Source organism: Phoenix dactylifera, chromosome 15, assembly GCF_051530095.1.
Source record: "Phoenix dactylifera cultivar Ajwa chromosome 15, Ajwa_hap1_PhDact_Kaust_v1.1, whole genome shotgun sequence".
Lineage (NCBI taxonomy): Eukaryota > Viridiplantae > Streptophyta > Magnoliopsida > Arecales > Arecaceae > Phoenix > Phoenix dactylifera.
The window spans coordinates 5,100,001-5,119,994 of record NC_143204.1 but is presented as its reverse complement, the minus strand read 5'-3'; positions in this window follow the sequence as shown (position 1 = coordinate 5,119,994).

Below are 19,994 nucleotides of genomic sequence, written 5' to 3'. Positions count from 1 at the left end.
GGAACCCGCCCATGCCGCTGATATTTCAAAAATTTTTCAGATGGCAGCGGAATCGGCATGCACGGGTTCGACGTTCATCGCATGAACGTTGTTTCGAGACCTTTCGTAATTAGGTAAGAATTAAAACTTTTAAAACTATTAGGAAGATCAAATCTTCACCTTGCGCGGGTAGATGATCACCGCAAATCTGAATTCGTATTTTTTGGAAGAGGGTTCGCTTGAAGCCGTTCAAACGTCCGGCCTCTACGGGTATCCACACGAAGCAGGATCCGATCCAAGCTCTCTATCTCACCGGGGTGCTAGTTCCCTTGCAAAGATAGCTTTGATGGCTGATGTCCTCTCTTTCAATCAACTCTTGATTGCACTAGAGAGGAGGAAGAAGAAGGATCTTGAAGAAGAAGAAGAAGATCAAATTCCTTCGCAGCCTTCTTCTCTTCACACGCGCTGAAGCCAAGGAAGAAGACCAAGAGGAGGGAGACGCCTCCTCTTCTTTTCCTTTGCTGATGGCGGCTGAACCAAGGGTGGAGAGGGAGAGGGTAGCCACGGCTTGGAGGAAGAGGGCTCTTTTTTCTTGGGGCCGGCCCTAGTCCTCCTTTTATAAGGAGTGGAGCTCCTAACAATTAGGAGCTCCAAGACAATCTTCCAAAGAGGGAAGGGGGGCGCCGGCCCCTCTCTTCATGCCGCACACAAGGAGAGGAGGAGGGGCGTGATCCCTCCTTCTTGTGTTGCCCTAATCCTCTTCCAAAGAGGATTGGGTGCCTCTCTTATGGTTAAGTCCTAATCTAATTAGGATTGACCATATTGGGTTCAATCTACGCTAGTCCTAATCCAATTAGGACTTGAATGAACCATGACTCAATTGAACTCTTCAATCCTAATCCAATTAGGAGTCATGTTGATTCATTAGATTATTAATTAATTTAGACTTAAGGAATCCTAATCCAATTAGGATTTGTTTAATTTTAGTCCTAATCCAATTAGGACTCCATTTGAATCCGAAGTCCTAATCCAATTAGGATTTCTAGGAATCCTACTCCAAGTAGGAATCCTATTTTAATTCAAAATTCCTAATCTCATTAGGATTGTAGGAATCCTATTCCAAGTAGGAATCCCAGTCCTACTCCAACTAGGATTCCCAGTCCTAATCCAATTAGGATTCTAGGAATCCTACCCGAAGTAGGACTCTTGTTTCAAGTCCAATTAATTAATTCCCTTGGTTCCTTCTTCAACTTCTTATCAATCAAATTGATTTCTTGTGATTCCTAATCACAATTTCAACCATCGGATCGGTCAATACTTCTAGTGTGTGTGAGCCCATAGGTTCTATTCTGACTGGTAGTGAGATATATTGTGATCTCTATCACTATATCATTGAAAACTCCTTTCAATGGGTTGGAACGATTCCAACTCAACTCATTAGGGTTTATCGATCATCAAGATAATCCCTATGAGTCCCACCATCCACCAGTGACACCTAGCAGCATGTAGTGGCTACCCAGCAGAATGGAATGATGAACCTCTAGGTGCAGTTAACATGTGATACAGTCCTACTATCGTGGATCCCTACAGGATGGAGGTCATGGACAACTCGTCAAACCCCATCGTCTGTCATATGTCAAGATTTATTCGACTTGAGTTCGATAGTGGAAAACTCTTTTTCCACTTTATATTACTGCCCTGGCCAAGGTCTTAGAACTCAGTCTAACAAATCACATAGGATCACTCCTCTTCTATCAAGGTCGATAGATTCCTTATAGGTGCATACCCTACTCCTACAGTGAACCTACTGCAGCCAATCTACACTGCATGGACCCATATGGCTAGAGACCATGTATGTGTGCAGTCAAACTACAATAACCTCACTGTGAGTAGCCGAAGCACCGCAGGTCAAAGGACCAGTCACACTACTGCAACATCAAGCAAGTCACTGACGAGTGGATAGACATCCAAGTGACTTCTTGTCTTGGTCACGCTCAGTACCCTTGTTCTCTAACAAGCACCTGCACTATCACTTCAGTGTCCCTACACTGTGGACTCAAGTCTCGTCCATCCAGAAGGAAAGTGATCTGTGCACTGATCGGATCGATCACCGTCCTCGTGATGATCCATTGATCAGGAGCATTTAGAAATTAATCACCAATGATACATGGCTCAAATTCTCAACTCTTGAGAATATGTATCATCATCTTATTAATTTCTTGGACGATTCATAGACACATAAACAATATGAATGAAAAGATACCTTTTATTTATTCAATAATAAATAGTCAAGTACAAAATTATGTCCCTAGAATCAACAATGTGTCAGCCAAATTGGCTTCTAGGGCATACATCTAACAATCATGAAAAGCATTTAATAATTCATCATAAGGGAATTCTTCTTGAAAATCATTTGATGTAAAGGTAGATTCAGATTTTACCTTATCTTCTTGTGCCATGAAGCACAAGTTAGTTACCTCTTGTAGTTCTTTGGAGCTAATATCATCATTGTTGCTCCTAGCTTTTATTTTCTTGTTTGACTCTTTCTTTCTTTCATCTAGCTTCTTCTTCTTCTTTGTCTTTAGGAAGCTTTTGAATTTTTTTGTTGTTCTTTCTTCCTCGAGTCGACTCGGGTTTACTTGGAGTCGACTCGACTGACTTGAGAGTCGACTCGAGATCTTCGGAAGATGTCTCGCTCTCAGAGGCCTAAAAGATGATTCTCTGTCTTTTGAACTGTTCTGCTTCGAAGTCGATTCGGGCCTTGTTGGAGTCGACTCGGCTAACTTGGGAGTCGACTCTGAAATACTTGGAGTCGACTCGTTCACAGGATCTCCAAGACTGAGTCTCTGCCTTTCAGACTGTTTTTCTCTAGGAGTCGACTCGGACAAACTGGGAGTCGACTCGGCTAATGTGGAAGATTCTGCAGTCTCATTGTTAGTATGCAATTGAAGCACATGTGAGCTAATATGAGATTTATCATAAATATTTCTTAAAGTATCCCAGATTTCTTTAGCAGATAAGCATGCAGAAATCTTATGAAATATAGATTCATGGATAGCACAATATAGGATGTTCATAGCATTAGTATTCAATTGTGCTAAGTCTTTTTCATTGACAGCTTGAGAGAGTGTGTGAGGGCCATTTAGAATGATATTCCATATTTTATAGTTTTGTGATTGAACAAAAATTTTCATTCTAGCTTTCCATTGAATATAGTAAGTTCCATCAAAAGGTGGAGGTCTGTTTATGGAAAGTCCCTCGGCAAATAATGTATTATATGGGGTTGTCATAATCTTTAGCTCTAGTCGGTTAAGACTATAATTAATAGAAGAGCACCTGCTCTGATACCACTTGTTGCCCAAGGTGACAACCCAAGAGGGAAGGTGAATTGGGTTTTCTAAAAATTATGTTCCCTAATTTTTACTTTGAATTGAATGCAGCGGAATGATAAGATGTTATTTACTTAAGCTCTAGGCAATTACAAGTAAAGTAGTGAAAAATTAAGCTAGAGCAATTATACTATGGCCTTAGAGTGCAATTGATCTAAAATTAACTTATAGTTGTATCATCAATTTTAATCTATGTGTATGGTAAGAATGGAGAGGAAGCTAAGCAAATTCTAAACAATCACTTATAACTCTATAGAAAACAAAGCTAGAGATATTACACAATCAAGAATGAATGTAAGGCATGAAATACAAGAGATAAGGCATCACAAACACAAAGATGTATAGTGGTTCGGTGCACCCCAGCACCTACATCCACTCCCCAAGACCTCTTGGAAATTTCACTATAATCCCTCAGATTACAGCCGGTTGTTTTACAAGCTCACAACCCAATTTGTTGTTTTGCGAGATCACAACGAACTCGGTCGGTTTTCACAGGCTCACCGACTAGAACCAACCGATTATTTTTCTGGATTCACAATCAAACCCAGTTGGTTTTCCTAAAGGCTCACCAACCACAACCTTACAATGATTGTTTTCCGGGTTCACAATCAACCCAGTTGGTTTTCCTAAAGGCTCACCAACCACAACCTTGCAACGTTGGTTTTCCCTTTGGCTCACCAACAAACCTTAACCCCTTGATTCAATCCCTTGATTGAATCAAGTTACAAGATATTAGAACAAGAGTTTAAATCAAATACAAGCTTCTCAAATAAGCAAATATAGCAAATATAAACAAGCAAAGTAAAGAGAAGAAGCCCTCAAACAAATTTGTAGATGAAGGAACTCGGCTTCTTCTTTACTTGACCCTCTTCTGATTTTGCACGAAGTAGAGGATCACCAAGGCAGCACACAGTTGGAGAGGAAGCTTTGGGATTCACTTGGATGCTCTTCTTCTCTCTCTTTTACTTTGAATGGCCCTTTTGTGCTTTTGGAAGATTTCTCTTGTAATCTCTTTGAAATCTCTTTCCTAAATGTTCTCTCCCACTTCCATACCTTCTTTCCTAGCTCTCCTCTTGTTTTTATAGCTTTAGAGGGAGTGGAAACAAAAATCTAGCCGTTAGAGACAAAAATAGAGCCGTTGGAATCAAGAAAAAACTAGCCGTTATGCCTCCCAGCGTGCTGGAGTCGACTCGGCTGAAGTAGGAGTCGACTCGGCTGAAACAGGAGTCATTTGTGAATAGTAATCTATCGGCACTGTAGCTGGAAGTCGACTCCGCACTGTAGCACTGAAGTAGGAGTCGACTCGAGCACTGTAGCACTGAAGTAGGAGTCGACTCGAGCACTGTAGCGCTGAAGTAGGAGTCGACTCGAGCACTATAGCGCTGAAAATCAACTCTCTGTCTTTTTGTTTGTTCTCAATCGGAGTCGACCCGTAGAGTATCGGAGTCGACTCGAGCACTGTTTCTTGAAACTCCAGAGTGCCAGAGTCGACTCTAAACTCCCAGGAGTCGACTCGAGGACTATTCTTTTGAATCTTTCTTTGAATTTGCTCCTCTAACTTGAATCATTTGAACTTGAAACTTGGGTCAATAAAGTGTAGCTTTCTTCCAACTTTTCTTGAGAGCTTTTGAGGCCTTCTTGTATTTTTCCAACTGGCTATGTTCCTTGCAAAACAAATTATCTTTCTTCTTGCAACACAAACATTAGTATTTATACTTCAAGGTTTTGTGATCATCAAAATCAATTTTTAAATCAATCTTTGGGTCATCAATTCTATTCTGCTGGGTGGCCACTACATACTGCTAGGTGTCACTGGTGGATGGTGAGACTCGCAGGGATCATCTCGATGGTCGATAATCCCTGGTGAGTTGAGTTAAAATTGTTTCAACCCATTGAAAGGAGTTTTCAATGATATTGTGATAGACATCGCAATATATCTCACTACTAGTCATAATAGAACCTATGGGATCACACACATTAGAGGTATTGACCGATCCGATGGTTGAATGTGATTAGGAATCACAAATAATCAATTAGATTGATAAATAGATAACCCGCTAAGAGTTAGTGGTTGGAAGAAGGAACAATTGCAATCGGATTGCAATTTAATTTAATTAATTGGACTTGATCATGAGTCCTACTTGGAGTGGGATTCATGAAATCCTAATTGGATTAGGATTTCAAATTAAATTAGAATCCTATTTGGAATAGAATTTCTAAAGTCCTGATTGTCTTAGGGCTGAAATTTAATAAGTCCTAATTAGATTAGGATTATTTTAAGTCCTAATTAATTTTAAATTTAATCTAATTAATTTTATGACTCCTAATTGGATTAGGATTGAAGAGTTCAATAGAGTCATGGTTCAATTAAATTCTAATTAGATTAGGATAAGGAGGAAATTGAAATGGGTTCATAAAAATCCTATTTTCAATAGGATTGGACTCATAAAATGAACCCAAACCATCTTGCCACTTAATTTGATTAAATGGCTAATAAAATGGGATATGAGGGTGGGAAGTGCGTGGAAGAAAAAGGAGGGGTGTAAGCCCCTCCTTGCTGCCGAATAAAAATAGGAGCTCATCCTTATCTCATGGGAAATTAAAAGGAGGAGGGTTTTGGCCCCTCCTCTAATGATATTTCTGGTGGTTCACGGCAGCAAGTTTCCTCTCCCATTCCTCCATTCAGCCACAAGAGAAAAGGGAGAAAAAGAAAGGGTGGTGTGGCCTTCTTCTTCCTCTTCCTTGGGTCCAGCGCAGGAGAAAAAGAAAAGGCTGCAAAGAGCCTTGTTTCCTCTTCCTAGATCCATCCTTCTTCTTCCTCCTCCCTTAGGCATTCAAGAGTTGATTGAAAGGGAGGATATCAGCCATTCATAGCCTTCTCTGCAAGGGAGCTAGCACCCCGAAAAGATCTAAAGGCTTCGATCGACTCATTACTTCGTGTGGATACCCGTAGAGGCCGGACGCGTGTGCGGCTTCCACTGAGCCTTGATCAAATACCACGTAAATCAGATTTGCGGAGACCATCTACCTGCACAAGGTGAAGATCTGATCTTCTTAATGATTTTAAAATGGTTTAAAATAATTTAATTCTAATCTATCTACAAACGAAAGGTTTTAAAATACGTTCATACGATGAACGGATCCCGCATATGTTTTCCGCTGCAATTTGAAAATTATTTCGAAATTTTCATGGCATATGAGGGATACTAACACCTAAAACCTCCCTAAATCAATCGAGAGTGAACGATACATTGAGCTAGCCATATTTGATTAATTGATCTAATTGGTGTCTAGGCAAGCTCAAAGGTGATTACTTAATTAGGATCTTACTCTCTGAGTAAGGGGAGCCTCCCACCTGCTTATCTGGCCAATTGATCGATTATCTCCTATGGAAAGCTCAAAGTTGGAATCACTAAGATCTGATTACCCAATATTAAGTCGATTGGTCTTCCACCATAGTAGAGTTGCTAAGATCTTTCCGACGTTGATTAGTCTCGGCTAGATACAGTGGGCTAGTTGCATCGGAGGATTGGACCTCTCTATTAACATAAGATATTGTGGGGTAAAGGTGGGGTTGGGCTTCAATAACTGTTAGGTGAGGACCCAATCACAGCTTTATTTTTGCGGGATATACGGTGGGTCTGACTTAACCAAGGAACGAATCCAATAACTGTTAGGTGAGGTCCTTATGACTTGGAGACCAGGTTAGCTCAATATGATTACGAAGCATTGTATAAGAGTTGTACACTCATCGTCTATGTGTCTCCAATAACTATTAGGTGAGGTGACATGTAGATTGGTGGGACCGCAGTACCCCATTCGAAACCCTAAGGCGCAGGTTTCCATATCTTTACCAGGGGAGTGTGCGAGATCCGAGAAATAGTGGGAGGATTTGATCCAATTTTGTTTTAAAAGTCTCTAAAACAAATTAATGTCAAATACAAATTTCTAATTAGAATCTTCACTCTCTGCAGATGTCAATGGCTTCCAACCCGATAGTTCCAATTGTAGATAACAATAGGTTGACCGGACCAAACTATAAAGATTGGCTCCGCAACTTGAAGATTGTCTTGAGTTGCGAAAAGATAGCTTATGTTCTTGACCATGAACTTCCGGTGTTACCAACCCGTGCAACCAATGAGCAGCATGAGACGCATGCAAAATGGTTGGATGACGACAATAAGGTTAGGTGCTACATTTTGGCATCCATGTCCAATGAATTGCAATGCCAGCATGAGAGCATGAAGACTGCTAAGGACATACTTGATCACCTATAAGAGTTGTATGGTGAATAGAGTCGCGCAGCAAGATTTGAAATGTCCAAGCGGCTCTTCAAAGCCAAGATGCGTGACGGGCAGTCTGTCCATGAACATGGTTTGACCATGATCAAGGATCTTGAGGAGCTTGAGAAGCTTGGCATGACCATGCATAAGGATTTGCAAACGGATTTGATCCTACAATCGTTGCCATCTTCATATGAGCAGTTTATTGTAAACTACCATATGAATAAAATTGAATGCACCAAACTTGAATTGTTGAATATGTTGGTGACAACTGAGAGAGCCTTGAAAAGTTCAAGGGGCACAGTTCTCCCTGTTGAGCTAGCTTCTACTTCCAAGAGAAAGTCTATTGGGAAGAAGAAGAAGCCTGCGAAGAAGCAGAAGACCGAGAAAAAGCCGAAGAAGGAAGTTTCTAAGAAGAAGGCCGAACCCAAAGGAAAATGTTTCCATTGCAATGAAGACGGCCATTGGAAGAGGAACTGTCCTATCTACATGGGAAACATAAAGAGCAAGAAGGGTGACATGCCTATTGAAGGTATGTCTAATATGCTCATTATTGAAACTAATCTAACATTTTCTTCTATTTTCAGTTGGGTTATAGACTCTGGTTCTAGTATTCACGTGTGCACTACCATGCAGGGTCTAAAGGAAAGTAGAAGGCTTATGGAAGGTGCGGTAACCCTAAGGGTTGGCAATGGAGCAAGAGTTGCTGCTGTTGCTGTAGGCATATTCCCTTTGCATTTACCGTCAGGATTTAGTTTGATAATTATAGATTGTTATTTTGTACCTAGTGCTAGCAGAAATCTGATTTCTGTATCTTGTCTAGCACAGGAACATTATGAATTCAATTTCAATAAAGACTACGTTTCTATTTATTTGCGAAATAAACTGTTTGGACGTGGTTTTATGATTGACGGTCTCTATCACTTACATATGGATGTATCTGTGAACGTATCTGAGCATACAATGAGTACCATAGGATCAAAAAGATCTAGAGATAAGATAAATCAAAAGTATTTATGGCACCTCAGACTTGGTCATATAGGAGAAGACAGAATTAACAAATTGGAGAAACATGGGCTTTTGAGTTCATTGACTTCTGAGTCATATCCGACTTGTGAATCCTGCCTTCAAGAAAAAATGGCTAAATTACCCTTTGTAGGACACGGGGAGAGGTCCATTGAAATACTTGCCCTAGTACACACTGATGTGTGTGGCCCATTCGATGTGCAGGCTAGGGATCAATTTTTCTACTTTATTACTTTTACCGATGATTTCTCATGGTATGGTTATGTCTATCTTATGAGACATAAATCTGAAGCATTTGAAAGGTTCAAAAAATTCAGATTTGAAGTAGAAAAACAGACAGAGAAACTCATTAAGATTTTTTTATCAGATCGAGGAGGAGAATACCTTAGTGGAGAGTTTCGCGATTATCTCAAACAAAATGGTATAGTTTCACAATGGACACCTCCTGCAACACCTCAACTCAATGGAGTGTCAGAAAGGAGGAATCGGACCCTATTGGATATGGTCAGGTCCGTGATGAGCTTCACTGACTTACCTTTATTCTTGTGGGGAGATGCCCTACTTACAGCTATCTATATATTGAATAGAGTTCCCTCTAAGTCCGTTCCTACCACACCGTATGAGATATGGCATGGTAAGAAACCAAGTCTTGGTTATCTCAAGATTTGGGGATGTCCAGCCCAAGTCAAGCGATAACAGGCGGACAAGTTAGAGTCTAGGACAATTGCTGCTCGTTTCATTGGATATCCTAAAAAGTCGTTGGGATACAATTTTTACATCCCAGAAGATCACAAAGTGTTTGTGAGCCGACATGCCATCTTCTTGGAAAAATAGTTTATCCTTGATAGAGGCAGTGGAAGAAAAATTGAGCTCGAAGAGAAAGTTTCTGAAGAGCAACGTGCAATTGAGCCTCGTGAACCTATTCACATTGAGCCAATACATGAAGAACTTCGTCCACTTCAAAGATCCAGTAGGATCTCCCATCCTCCTGAAAGATACTTAGGTATGCTTACAGAAGAAATAGAGGAAGAGTTCCTCATGGGAGAAAAAGATCATAGTAATTATCCCAAGACCTACAACGAAGCGATGTTAGACATCGACTCCGAAAAATGGATTGATGCGATGAAGTCAGAAATAGACTCCATGCATTCCAACCAAGTATGGACCTTAGTAGATCCGCCTGAAGGTATAGTACCTATTGGGTGTAAATGGATCTACAAAAGGAAAATGGGTTCGGATGGCAAGGTAGAGACCTATAAGGCAAGGTTGGTGGCAAAAGGTTATAGTCAGCGTGAAGGCATTGACTATCAAGATACCTTTTCACCGATAGCCATGCTGAAGTCCATTCGAACGTTGCTTGCCATTGCAGCTTATCATGATTATGAGATATGGCAGATGGATGTGAAAACTGCTTTTCTTAATGGATATCTTGAGGAAAATATCTATATGGAACAGCCTCAGGGTTTCACTTCCAGTGATAGTGATCACAAGGTCTGCAAGCTGCAAAGATTCATTTATGGACTAAAGCAAGCATCTCGGAGTTGGAACAATCGTTTCGATGATGTAATCAAATCGTTTGATTTCATCAAGAATGAAGAGGAACCATGTGTGTACAAAAAGGTCAGTGGGAGGGCTACAGTATTTCTCGTATTGTACGTGGATGATATACTCCTAATTGGGAATGATATTTCCATGCTCACATCGGTCAGGTTATGGCTGTCTAAGAAGTTCTCCATGAAAGATCTAGGTGAAGCATTTTATATTTTAAGGATTAAAGTCTGTAGAGATAGATCTAAGAGGATGCTTGGCCTATCACAGAAAATGTACATAGAGGAAGTGCTGAAGAGGTTCAGCATGGAAAACTCTAAGAGGGGATTGTTACCCCTAAGGCATGGGATAAATCTCTCCAAAAAGATGTGCCCCAAAATATCTGAAGAGATTCAGCGCATGAGTAGGATCCCTTATGCATCGGCAATAGGGAGCCTCATGTATGCCATGCTATGTTCTCGACCTGATATAGCACATGCTGTGAGTATCACGAGCAGATATCAGTCAAATCCAGACGAGGAGCACTGGATAGCTGTGAAAAATATTCTTAAGTACTTGAGAAGGACTAAGGATCTGTTTTTGGTCTTTGGGGGAGGCACAGAGTTAAAGGTAGAAGGATATACTGATTCAGACTTCATGACTGACTCTGATGATAGAAAGTCTACATCAGGATATGTATTCTTATGCAATGGAGGATCGGTAAATTGGAAGAGTTCCAAGCAACCGATTATTGCAGATTCTACCATGGAAGCAGAGTACATTGCTGCATCGGATGCTGCGAAGGAAGCGTTCTGGTACAAGAAGTTTGTCGAAGAGCTAGGAGTCATGTTGATGAGAGCACAAAAGTGCGATCTAAGTACCAATTAACTTAGCCTAATGCTAGCAAAATAATGATAAATAATAGGTGTTAACATTTGCATGATTAATATTTTATCTTTAGCACTTATTATAATTTTTATCATTATTCTGTATAAATGCATCTAAAAAGGATGCATCTTTCCAACTGCAGAACAGAGTCCATGACTCTTCTTCTGCGCACCCGAGCAACTTTCCAAATTCCGCGATGCAACTCAAGCTTCCAGCCATCTGCAATCAATTGACTTTGTGATTCCAAATCAGCATCATCCCAAGCGCCAGCATCAGTTGTTTTTTTTCATCTGCACCATCCACGTCTGCCTTTTCCAAGCTTCAATCCTGCAGCAGTCCGCTCACCCTGCGCCTCACGCGCTCCAGCTCCAGCTTCCGCGATCACCGCCCAGCCGTCCGCCCACCTCATCCGCCTGTGTCCATCCTCCTCCCAGCAGCATCCGCGCGTCATCCTCAACCGCGATCGGCTCCCCTGCTTCCAGATTCCCTCTACAGTGCCTCTCAATCTTCCGAATTCGCGATCTTCCCAGCTCCACCATGTCCCAGATTCCGCGATCCCATTCCTTCTTCCGGAGTCCGCGTCTCAGCCTTCCTCTCAGCCGAGCCCAATGCCCATTCATCCGCCTCTTCCAGATTAGCAAGCAATCAGCTCCCGCACCCATCCGCTTCTCCTGCACCATCCCAGCATCCGTGAAGCGTGCCAAGCCGTCCGCGATCATCCCCATTCCATGCACCCAATTTCTCCCGTAATCCCATACTTCAGCCTGTGATCACCCCCCAGCATCAGCGATCTTCCGGAGTCTCAGATCCACGGCGTCCGAGCATCTTCTCCCGCGAGCAATCTTCTATGATCATCCCACGATCATCTTCTGGCCGTTCGCCTCCTCCATCACGTCCGTTCCCAGCGACGGATCTGGCTATAATCAGCTCCCGCAGGTCCCGCGTCCACTTTCCTCCTTTGCTCCAACGTGATTTGCTTGGAAGATTATTCAATATTTAGGGAGGTTTTCATTGTATAAAAAGGGGAAACAGTGGCTCATTTTAAGGGGGAAGAAGAGGAAGAACAGAGGAGCGGCCGACCTCTTCGATTCAAACAAAAATAGGGGCTGCAGTTGAAAGAAACAAAAAAAACAAAAGGGAGAAGGAAGAAACAGGGGATGCCCTGTTCTTCCGAAAAGAATAGAATAAGAGAGGGAAAGGCTAATATTTTAATGGAGGGTTGATTTCTTAGGTGAAGGCTGATGGAGGAACCTTTGATGTATTGCTTTCTTTGAAGTAAATTCTGAACCTTTACTCTTATAGATTTATATTTTCAATGTGTTATGGATTCTTGCATAATTATTTTGTAGATAGTTCTTTAATGGTTTATGTTGATTGACATATGGACCGCTTTAGTATTTGATTTGTCATTGATATAATAGGCATGATGAATGCTTAGAAATAGAGTTCATATGTCCATAAAATATATCCCATGTTTTGATCTATTTTGCTTTTACATCTTTAATCAAGAACCGAAGAATTTATTTCTTGAATGCAATATTATCAAGGGGGATTCCAGATCCCTACACCATCTTAATCTATCCAAACTTCGATTCTCTATTTACTGGTTTATTTTCTATTTGCAAAACATCATCTTAGTCCACAAGTTTATTGAATTAATTAATCTAAAATTATGCTAATAATTCATATTTCGTTTTCTGAGGAATCGACCTCGGACTTCCGAGTTTTATTGCTTGTGCGATTCTCCTGCACTTGGAAGAGCATTTTTGCAAGCACACCAAGTTTTTGGTGCCATTGTCGGGGAACGGCTTAGTTATTAGTATAATTTTAGATTTAATTTTTATCTTAGTAGTTAGTATTTTTCTTTTGAAAAATAAAATTAAATCTTTACTACTATTTTTAATTTCCTGCACAGTTTGCATCAAACTCTGATCTCATAGAAATTAGCCGTCTGATTGGACTCAAATTTGGTCCGATAGTGCAAGACACATTGTTGGATAATCTGAACGATCTGATTGACATTCTGAGACTTTTAAGACCATTAGATTAATATAAAACCTTGATGATTTCTGTTTTAAATTTTCTGTGTTTAAATTTTTAGAATCAAAATTTTATTGTTATTATATCTCATTAACCCTTGTTGCTAATTGAAAATTGAAGAAAAAAAAACTTTAAGAAAAGATCAAGGGTGATTATTCAAAAATTTAAAAAAAAAAGAGGAAAAACCTAAAATTTCAAATTTTAAATTTCAAATTTCAGAATTCAAATTTCAAACTTCAACTCTAAAATTTAAAAAAAAAAATAATTCGCTTGATCACCTATTCAATAAAATTTAATGTCATGTCATAAAACATTAAAAAAAAATATCTTGATTGTTGCATATAGTATAAGGCATCAGCATAAAATATTCTAAGGGCTGAACCCATTAAAAAAAAATAAAGTCGGGATGTAATCACTCGTCCTTAGCCCAAAAATCACCCCAGTGCGTAAATATCCTAAGCTTAAGGACATTCGAGCTCAATAGGACGAAGACCACCGAAAGATGCACCCTCTAAGGGAGATAGTCTCTGTTCGAGGAAAGTGGGTTTTAAGTGGGACCCTTGCTAAACGCATCGTGACCCCTCCACTTACCTGGGAGGTTACCTAGTCGACTAGGTTACTAGACCGGATTGGAGGCTTAGGTGTCCTCTTCAAACTAGTTAGGAGCTGTCTAGAAATTTAAGAAAAATATTAGGAATTGAGGTGTAATGTTTTGTTACATGTTTGATTGTGAATAGATTTTCGTATTAGGATATCTTTAGGTGGTACTTATACTTATAAAAAAAAAGAGAGAAATATTTTGCATGCTAAAGTGGAATAGGGACGACACCGGTCGATTAAGTCGTACAAGTTTAGATCATCCCTTAGGACACATCCCTGAAATTCCTTCGCAGTATCTCACACCTTGTGAGATGGCTGATTTAAATGAAGATGCGGCGAGTCACCACAATCAAGAACGAGAACCCCATGTTATGACTCTAAGACAATACCTACAACCGGCTAGGACTAGTCAGCCTTCATGCATAATTTTTTTTGATAATGTAGGACATTTTGACATTAAACCAGGGGTAATTCAATTGCTGCCCAAGTTTCATGGGTTAGAGTCTGAGAGTCTGTATCTTCATTTAAAGAATTTTGAAGAATTGAGCATTACCTTTAGAGTGCCGAACGTCACCGAGGATGTCCTCAAGCTGACGTTGTTCCCTTTCCCTCTAAAAGATAAGGCCAAAATATGGCTAAACTCCTTGCGACCTAGATCAATAAGAACTTGGCAAGATATGCAGAGAGAATTTTTGAAGAAGTTCTTTTCCGCACAAAGGACCAACTTTTTGAAAAGACATATCAGCAATTTCCAACAAAAAGATAATGTGTTGCCCAAGGAGACAACCCAAGAGGGGGGGTGAATTGGGTTTTAAGTAATTATTGCAAATAAAAACTTAATGAGTAACTAATTAAACCTTATTGCAAGTGGATTAATTAGTTTACTATATGTAGTGAATGAAGGGAATGGAAGAGACAATGAAACAATCACAAATACAAGAGATTTTATAGTGGTTCGGAGCTAACCCTTGCTCCTACGTCCACTCCCCAAGCTTCACTTGGGAGTTCACTATAATCCCACGGATTACAGCCGGTTGTTTTACAAGTTCACAACCCAACTTGTTGTTTTCACGAGATCACAACGAACTCGGTCGGTTTTCATAGGCTCACCGACTAGAACTACCTGATTGTTTTCCCGGGATCACAATCGAACCCTTACACTATTGGTTTTAACTTTGGCTCACCAATAAACCTCAACAACCTTGATTCAATCCCCTGATTGAATCAAGTAACAAGAAAACAGTTTTTTTTAAAGAGTACAGGAAAAGCTTCTTAAAAAGCAAATATGAACAATATAAATAATGTAGAGTTAGAAACCCTCAAACAGATTTTGGAAGAGGAAGTAGGGGCTTCTCGAACTCTGAGTCTCTTCTTTGAATGTACTGAAGATCTAATGTCAGAGGAGAGCCTTGAATGCGAAGGAACCCTTTGTTGGATGAAGTTCAATGCGCTTTTTTCTTCTTTCTCTTGTATTTACTCTTGAGAGCCTTTGGTAGGTGGAAATCCTTTTTTGTTTGAATGGAATAGCTCTCTTGGTGTCTATTACTGTTCACTCTGACTATTTAAGCAGTCCACTTTCAAAACTAGCCATTAGATACCTTTTTATGGCCGTTCTACACAATCTGCAACTCCTGACAGTGTATCCGTTGGGATCGAAGTCGACTCGCTCGATCTGGAGTCGACTCGGCTGTTGCTGGAGTCGACTCATGCTTTACTGGAGACGACTCGCCCCACTGTTCAGGATTTGAATTAAAGTGCTTTCCCGTTCTGGAGTCGACTCGCCAATGTCCGGAGATGACTCGGCCCTCTGAAGACGACTCGTTCTCAGGGTTCTAGAGATCTGTTTTTCTGCATTTCTTTCTCGAGTCGACTCGGCTCATCTTGAAGTCGACTCGGCTCTCAGAGTCCGAAAACTGTTTCTCTGTGTTTTGGTTTGAACTGCCTCGGAGTCGACTCGCACCTTGTTGGAGTCGACTCGGCTCTCAGAGTCCGAAGTTGGTTCTCTGCCTTCTAAGATTGAGAATCCACTGGATGGTAAAATTTTTAAGGTAAATAGACACAGGTTAAAACCTTTTCTTGAGAATTTTGCAGATGAAGAGGACTCCTTTTCTTTGGGGGAGCCTTCTTATTACTGAATATGAAGGCAAAGGTATGTGTATATTAGTTAGAATTATTTTTTTCTAGTTTTGTAGGTCTTATTTTCTGGATATCAACAGCTCAAGGTATTCCTCTTCTCTCCAATATTATTTTCTCTACTGTCTCTCATATAAATATTTCTTTTATCTATTGCATTGAGGACAATGCAATGTTTAAGTTGGGGGGAGGGAAATATTTTTCAAAAAAAAAAAAAACTTGTTTTTGCATTTGATTTATTACCAATGCACATGTACTTTCATATTGAGTTTGTGCAACTATTAAGGCAAGGAACACATGCATACTATGACTGATCAGAGATCTATTATTAGATCCCGGCACATGTACTTAATGATTATAGGAAGGCCTCAGGAGTTCTGTTGCCCAAGGTGACAAGCCAAGAGGGGGGGTGAATTGGTTTCTCTAAATTTTTACTATCCTAACTTAATCAATCAATGAGTGAGTGAAGTTTAAAACAATACATAATGCAAACATACAAAAAGTATAGTGGTTCGGTGCTCTCCTAAGCACCTACGTCCACTCCCCAAGCGACCCCTTGGGAATTCACTATAATTCCGCGTATTACAGTTGGATTGTTTTCCGGGCTCACAATCCAAAAACCTTTACACTTTGGTTTTTCGAGATCACCTAGAACCTATGTTGGTTTTACGGGCTCACCAACGAACCTTCACAATTGGTTTTACGGGCTCACCAACAAACCAACACCGTTCGTTTTACGGGCTCACCAACAAACCTTCACTGTTGGTTTTACGGGCTCACCAACAAACCTTTACAAGGTGATTAAAGAGAAGAAGAAAGTTGAAACTCCTAGATGAGCAAGTATAACAATTATAAGCTACAAAGAAGAGTTTAGAATATAGTTATTGCTTGATGAAACTTCTCTCTTCTTTGTCAAGAATGCTTCACTCTTCAAGGATGGATGGAGCTCTTAATGTCTCTTGGAATTTGCTCAACCACTTCCTTTTTAACTCTTTGAATGAAGCACTTGGATGAAGAGAGTTAGGGCTCTTGTCTTTCTTGTGTAAGCTTTGATATTTTTCAAAAGTCCATTTTCTCTGATGAATAGTGTCTCTTTAAATAGTTTTCCTCATCCATTGGACACCTCCCATTGGTTAGATTTCAAAAACTAGCCGTTACTTGCTGTTGGGAGGACAAAAAGTACTTCTGTAGAACTAGCCATTATTCTTCTGCCCGTGCTTGGGTCGACCCAAACTTTTCTGGGGTCAACTCAAACCACTGTTCATCAGACTTGGGGTCGACTCAACTTTCACTGGGGTCGACCCAACTTTCACTGGGGTCGACTCATGCTACATTGGGGTCGGCCCTCTCAGGAAACACAGAACCTTACATTTCAGCCGTCTTTCACTTAGGTCGACTCAACTCTTTTTGGGTCGACTCAAGGTTCAGGTGGGTCGACTCAATTTCCATTGGGGTCGACCCTCTCAGGGATTCCAAAGAACCAGTTTTTGAATGACACAGCCTTTAGGTCGACTCATGTTCAGTTTGGGTCGACTCAGGATGGGGTCGACTCAAGTTCCATTGGGGTCGACCCTCTCAGGGATTCCAGAGACTTGTTTTCATGAGGCTTGAAGATGGGGTCAACTCAACTTCTACTTGGGTCGACCCAAGTACTGTTCATCCGTGCCATTTTTGCAGAAGTGTGCCCGATGGTTCCTTGATGTGCCGGGGTCGACTCCACCAATCTTGGGGTCGACTCATTCCACATTTTGCTGCAACTTAAGATTAGATTCATCCATATAATCAATGAAATATATTTCAAGCAATTTTGAATATATGTCATGGTGGTGCTACATACTCTAATCAGTGAAAATTACTACCGTCCACTTAAGAGTACGTTTCACTTGAAACTTTGCCGTATTGGAATTTAGAATTCACTATCCCTTTTCTATCGCAAATTTTATCTCATTGGTAATCATTGAAGTACATCTTGATGTCATTCTTCTAATGTACCGTGGGTGACGAACTTAGTAATGATGTATCATATTACCTTATAATATCTAATTAGATATTTCCTTAATGGTTGTGTTAATCATCAAAATACCACTATCATTCTCAATCTCCCTCTTTTTGATGATTACAAAATATTGAGTATGAGCAGATTGTTACTTAACTTAAAATCAGTTTTAGAAGAGCTCAAGTTGCTGAATTCAGCTTTTTAAATTTGAGAGTGAATTCTCCCCCTTTTTCATCCAAATATTGCCAAATTAAACTTTTTGATTTACTCCCCCTTTCTTTTATATTTGGTTAAAGATGAAACTTCAAAAATTTGAGATAAAGCAAGAGTTTCAGATTATGTATCGAGGTGTAAAAGGTATGTGCCAAATTCTGAAATGTGATTAAAAGTTTAGACTTTAACATTTTCATTGTTACATATCACTCCCCCTTAAGTGTATATTATCCCCTTTTATTAATTTTCAACCTTGTTTGATAACCTATTGCAACTTCTTTCTTTCCTTACTTCTCCCCCTTTTTGTTATCATCAAATAGGTGCATGGCAATAGATAAGTAAACGTAGTAAATAATAAACATTTAGATTTTACTGATCAAACATGGAACATTGTAGTACATTAATACCAAAAATACAATGTTCTTCAATCAAAGTGCAAAGTACATGATCAACACAAAATACATATGAGAACTAGATAAATCCTAGGCACTAATCATAGTGCTAACATCAGCCTAGGGGGTATCTAATGGCTGTGATCTGGTCCTCATCCTCCTAGCATAAGTGGCGAGGGGAGGTCGAGCCTGATGGGACTGAGTCTGGCGTGGACCTCGCTGAGCTGGATGACTCTGTGCCGATACCTCTGACTCAGCTGCTCGGGGCACAGATGGACCATGAGCCTCTCTCTCTCTCCGTAAAGCTCCTACCTGCTCTCTGAGATCGCTAATCTCAGCAGTCATGCTATTCATCCTGCTCCACATCCCATCAAAGAGAGTCCTCACCTGAGCTGATACAAGCTCAGTCATCCTACTCCAAAACTCCTCTGTACATCCCGTAGGTGTGGATGACGAAGGTCCAGCCTCTGAAGGTGCTGTAGGATGATCCGCAGGCACCTCATCCTCAGGGATGGGGTCTCCAATCTCTAGTGCATCATCCTCTGGTGCATCACCCTCTGGTGCATGTATCCCTGCTCCTACAAGCACCCACTGCCCGTTCACCTTTTCATAACTCATGCGAATTAGGGATCGTGCAGTGTAAGTGTCAGTAAATAATAGATGCCTGGAGATCTCTCCCTCTACTGATATGTCATGCTGTCGGAAGACCAGGGTGAGTATCATACCATAGGGCAAGGAGACTCTCGAATTGCATATGGTCTTTCTCATCTGTCTGATCATCATAGCTGGGAGGTTCAGGGGAATGCCCTGAATAACGTGCTCCATAACAACCAGATCTCGCTCAAATATAAGATCAAATCTTCCACTCTTCGGAAATAGTATCCGACCTATTAAGTTATGCAATAACCTCATCTCAGCTGATAGAGAGCTAGCTACTAAATTTTCTGAATAATCAAAATCCTCTCTCTCAAAAATCAGCTGTAGAGCTCTCAACTTACTTTCTGGTTTTTTCGGTGTAGCTTTTTCGCAGGGAAGATGAAGCAACTCACTCAAACTTTCTTCTGAAACCCTAACCCTTACTCCTCGGACTTCAGATATAAGCCCTCCCATTCCAACTTTCAGGAAGGCATAGAACTCACGAACCAACCCTGGGTAGATCACAACATCTAGGGAGCAAAGATACTCCCATCCTTGCCTTCGGATCCAATCACCTAACCGGAACCCTTCTTGATCCAAGAATTCGGAGTGGATCCTTCTTCCTGTGGTCATCGGTCTCCCCGCATATTTTGCAAGTTGTACGAAGGGAGAGGGAGGAGGAGGAGGCTCTACACGTGTGTCACCTTGTGGAGGCACTGTAGAAGACTCTCCACCATGTCTATCAACACGGGTTGTCTATGAAACTCTCCCGGATCTCTTAGCAACGGCTCGTTTGGGTCCCATTCCTTCCAAGATCTTGATCTAACGGCTTAGAAAAGCTTCCTTCTACTGTTTGGAGATGATTGGAAGAGATTGGAGAGTTGGAAATAGG